Below are 5,522 nucleotides of genomic sequence, written 5' to 3'. Positions count from 1 at the left end.
TCGACGGTGCCTCTTACTGCCTGGAATGTAAACCCCGTAGCTCTACCAATCGTCACACCTAAACACGCATCCTGCGTAGAGGGCTAGGTCTGCACTGAGATGCAATGACATAAACACCTAGATGGGATAAGAGATATTTTTAGGTAAAATAAAATGACACGGAAGGCCCAGATTTACTGTAAGGAAGCCAGACTATTTTTTGAGTATGTGGTTTGGATACCCAGAAGGGGACGAACTGGATCAATGTGTATGCTAGAATCCAGGCAGTTATGTGCAGCTTTTAAAATTTCACAAGCATTATACAGAAAGGGCAGCACTTGTATTTTGCATCGGGTGTGAGGGTTTATATGAAAGAGTAGCCTCTAATGCCTACCGTAAGTGGTGAGTTTGGCTGGAGTTTTTTTTTTTTTTTTTTTTTTTTAAATCCTTACCAACCTCGTACAAGGTCAGTGTTATCAGCGTTTTTATACATGTTGAAATTAAGACTTAGAGAATTTTAATTTCCTTAAAGAAACAGTAAGTGACAAAGCCTTTAATGATGCCATAGTGTTACCTAATTAATGTGGATTTAAAAGCATTCAGGTAACATTTATTGAGCACTTATTAAATGGGTTTATTCATGAGTCATACACATAATCCATAAATTATAAGTATGGGCTCCCTGCCCTCGAGGAGTTATGGATACACAAGAGAAGGTAAATAAATGTCAGTATAAAACAACTTACTGTACAAGAGATGTGATAAGATACACTCTACTCATGCCTGGACAATTATGGTGGCCTTCTGATAGGTCTTTCCATTTCCCTGTGATCTTTCTAATTCCAATTTCCATTCAGCAGACAGAATGATCCTTTTATTATTTATTTATTTATTTATTTATTTATTTATTTATTTATCCAGAATGATCCTTTTAGAACTTGTGACAGAATTTACCATTCCTCTGCTCAGAACTCTTCAATGGCTTATTGTTTTACTCAGATTAAAGTTCAAAACCCTTACCATGGTTTCTCAGATCTTGATCTTAGAAAGAAGAAGAAGAAAGATCTTGATCTGAAGATCAAGCTCTCTACAGCTTTCTACAGCCTCTCTTCAGAATCCATCTACCCTCTCCAAGAACACCAAGCACCAGTGCTCTGGACTTACCGTTCCCTCTGTGTGGAGCACTACTCTCTCAGATATGCACAGGAGGTGCTTCTTCACTTTCTCCAGGTCTCTGCTCAAATGGAACCTGGTCAGACAGTTCTTTTCCTGACTACCCTATCTAGAAGCACTAAGACACTGTCCTCACTCTGCATTTCTTGTCTTCATAACAGTTATGATTGATTCCCATATATTTGTTGCTTGTGCCTCCCCCACCTATTTTGCCCTATTTGAACGTTTGTTTTATGAAGACAGAGACTTTTGTCTCATTCAGAGGTGTGGTGCCATCATTTAGAACTTGGTACATCTTGGTATTCAGTCTGCACTCAGTAAATATTTGGTAAATAAATAAGATGAAATGGAAAATGAGTGTTAGGACAATAGTACAGGAAGCCAGAACAAGTGAAATATTGGCTGGCATGGCTTATGAAAGCTTCCTCTAAAAAGCAGAACCTAGATTATAAGGATTCCATTGGGTTTTGGAATAGAGGAAAAGGGGGGAAGGAAGGGCAGTTGAAGTAGAGTTAATCAAAATGAATAGAGACATTAGATGAGGCAGTAATCAGAGCTACAGTAATGCTAATATGCTGAGCTCCAAAAGCAAAACTAAAACAGGAAAACTGGTAATAGCTGATCTGTGAAAATTCAGCCTTGCCTCACTGAGGGCTACTTATCATATCCCTCTTTACTAGCAAATCCCATCCTTCCTAGATTGTTTCTATCAGCTAACACCAATTCCAGACTGATTGGAAAATACACTAAGAGAATAGCTGGAATTTGTTTTAGACTCTGAGAAAGAAAATACTGGAAATAACATAGAATGTAATGTTTAAATAAAGCATGAAGTTACAGTCATAAAGATATATCATGTGCCTGAAAAATAAATAAAATAATAAAACTTTAAAAAAAACTGTACATGGGAAAAAAACTTTAGGAATTCAGAGTAATTTTTATATTAATTCAAATAAGCAGTACTTTAATCTAATATTAAAAATATTTTTTAGTGTAAAGATCAATATTATAGGCTAAATTGTGTTTTCCCCCCAAATTCATATGTTTACATCTTAGCAGCTAATATCTTAAGGTATGATTGTACTTGGAGACACGATCTTTCAAGAGGTAACTAAGGTAGAATGAGGCGATAAGGGCGGGCCCTAATCCGAGCTGATGGGCATTCTCAAAAAAAAAAAAAAAAAAAAAAAAGATAGGGGGATTGGGAATTGGGAAGTGGCTGGCGGTCTCAGAACTTTTTTTTTCCAGGACGAGCTGGGGTTTGTATATCATGTACCTGGCTGTCTCTGTAGGGAATCCCTTAAATACACTCAAAGAAAGAATAGCAATCATTTAACAGAAAGAAAAAAGGAGGAGAAAAGGTGATATGCAGAAGTTGTCAAAAAAAATAAAAAAGAGAAGAAAGAAAAAAAGAGAATTTGAAGACAAACGTATTTATAGGAGGAAGGCCATGTGAAGACAGCTAGGAAGAGGGGCCTCAGAAGATACCAATCCAACCAATATCTTGATCTTAGACTTCTAGCCTCCAGAACCATGAGGAAATAAATATCTGTGGCTTAAGGCACCAGTCTGTGGTATTTTGTTATGACAACTCTAGCAAAGTAGTACAATAAGTGCAATATTTTTACATGTCAAATGTGAGGTAAATGATAGGTATCTGAGTAGTACTTATTATAGAGTAGATGTTTAATAGATACTGACTCCATTATATCACTGTGAGACCCTAGTGATGGCAGTTGTGGGTAACTAAAGATGTGCAGCTATGAACTGATTATCAACTCCTAAGAAATTCGTAGTCCTATTGCATCAAAAGCCTATGGTGTCCTGACTCATATCCTGAGCATTGCCTCTGTTTTTGGACTTGGTTGTAGGGAGTTTCATGCAAAGTTGTCCCTCTTCCCTGACAGCTTCCTTTCTCTTCCATTCTATGCTTTCTACCCTGAGGAGCCTCTGACTTTGTGGACTCTGATGGCAACAGTAGCCCTCTTCACTCACACCTTGCACACCTTTGAAGTGTTGGTGAGTTAACACTCCAGGGCCAGCCTTCAACCAACGGATGACAGTATCCGATGGATAAAGCCTTCTGCCTCTACTTTTAGCAAGGCAGTTCAGTAGGGCCATTCTGGGTGCTTCTCAAGAGGTCCTGGGGAAATTGAATTGTCTGCTCAGCAACTTCAGCTGTTGCGGTATACCTTTCTCTTCATTCTCTCACTGCTTCTCAATAGGATCACCTTTCAAATGACCTGTCCACAAGTACCTGTTTTTGGTTATGCTCTTGAGGGAAACCAACCTAAGAACATTGGTGTAGGAAGAAAGCATCAAATGCAGCCCCTCAGGTGTCCAGGTCACTCACTAGTCAGATAGCAACAGGAATATCTCCTGGTGCACTGGGGAATCACAATCACTAAGGCTTCTTTTACCTGTGCATGATGGAAGATGAACAATGAAATACTAGAGCATGGTAGCTGTAACACTTGAATGGGAAGAGACAAGGGCACTTAGAAATACAGCAGAATTTGCTGGCTTTTCTTTTCTTTTTTTTTTCTTTTTTCTATTATTTTGACTTTCATGGACATCCATCTATCAACTCAGGGCTCACCAGGAGAGATAGGAAACCTTCATATCAGCATCTAAAGAGATCCTCATTGTTTGCATCCACAGGACAGAGTGCTACAACTCCTGTTCAAGAGTTAGTTATAGAGATGGCTGAGTTGATTGGTAACTGAATCTGCATCCTCGGCAGATCTCTAATGCTAGATTCAGGGCCTTGATAGGGGAAGAGAAGAACCTAAGAAGGGGAAAATTGTGTGGGTGATCTCAGGAGCCTTCCACCTCGAAATTCCCTTGAGCCCTTTGGGCAGGTAGAAAACCCCCCCTCCCCTTTGTGCAGGGAAAAAGAACCACTCCCACCTGAAGACAATGAAAAGACCTCATCAGAGACAGGTGCCTAACACGATCATGCTTGTCTTCAAGATCTGCTCCAACCTCCCTTCATTGCCTCCAGACTAAAAATTAGGGTGAGCTCTTAGTACAGCTTGAGTAGAGAAGTGCAGTCCCTTCTCTGGAAGGAAATAATTGTGTCACCCAAGGAATCACTAGATCTAACTGATAAGAAATGGCAGTGACTAGGAGGACACATGCTAAAATCCAGGAGGTATTGGACTGGGGGTAGGGGGAAGGGGACAAGATATCAGGCTAGATCACAGAGGATTCAATAACATAGGGGCAATCTCCATGATTCAATGTAATAGTCAGATTAGGTCACTTAGAGGCAGTTCCAATGCCCTCCTGAGATGGTTTGTTGAAACTTAGGTGCAATGATAGCCCATAGTAAATGAAGTAGGGTTGGTAAAATGACCTTGACAGAATATCAAGGAAAGAATCAGGGAGATGGGTATTTTTGGAATGAATTTATTATGTGAGAACGAAGAATCCAATACTTGACCATTTTTCCTGGGAGGGCTGGGTGGGCACTGCCTTCCATAAAACAATGAAGAATACTGGTGAGAAGGCCACTGGTATCTTTGAGAAACTTGATTTCCTCTGTAAGCCAAGGCTGAAATAGGAGATGCTTCCATGGAACTAGGATCCCTAATAAATAGTGGGTAAGACAGAGGTAATAGGATTCCAGAAGAGCAGAAGCCCTGTGGCAGCATTTAGGTAAGCAAGGCAGATGTAATTACTAAAACTAGTAGAAAGCCAAGGTGGAAACCAGGTTGCCTTGGCTTACAAGCTCACAAAGTGTTTTCTTTTTTTTTTTAAATGTTTTCCTAATAGTGAGGCAGATGTGTATCCCAAGTGGATTATTTGCCTTGAATAGCCATAAGAACAAACAGAAGAAGACAGAAGAAGTAGTGAGCAAAAGGCAGACATTAACTGCCTTAATACAAGTAACCTCACACTCAGACCCATCAACTAAGGGGAAAGCCAGGTACCTTGAGGAAGAACCCTGTAACGCCACTACATATTATCTACAATACATGCTCTAAATACATTCCCCAAAGGGACCGAATGCCATTTGCCCAGGGAGGAGCACAGTGTGGAAAGTGAATTACACAGGGACGAAAACTGACACCAAAATCTGTGTCATCATGTGTCCAATGTGTCTATGGACTCCCCCAAGTGTAATTGGGGAGCACTGACGTGCTTAACAACTGATAGATTCCTCTCTGACACTGTCATTAAGAGCTCTTGTGCTAAGGAGGGCCAAGTGAAAGGGCCTGAAATCATCTCACCTCGCAGGACTAGAATAACAAATCAGAAGTTTATTGTACCCAAGAGGAATTGCAGAGATTGCCCCAGCTAACACTTAAGGAATGTACAGATGATGACCTCCATCATAACTCATTTAACTCATCTTTCTGGTCTTT

Source organism: Canis aureus, chromosome 37, assembly GCF_053574225.1.
Source record: "Canis aureus isolate CA01 chromosome 37, VMU_Caureus_v.1.0, whole genome shotgun sequence".
Taxonomy (NCBI): domain Eukaryota; kingdom Metazoa; phylum Chordata; class Mammalia; order Carnivora; family Canidae; genus Canis; species Canis aureus.
This window is presented reverse-complemented; position numbering follows the sequence as displayed.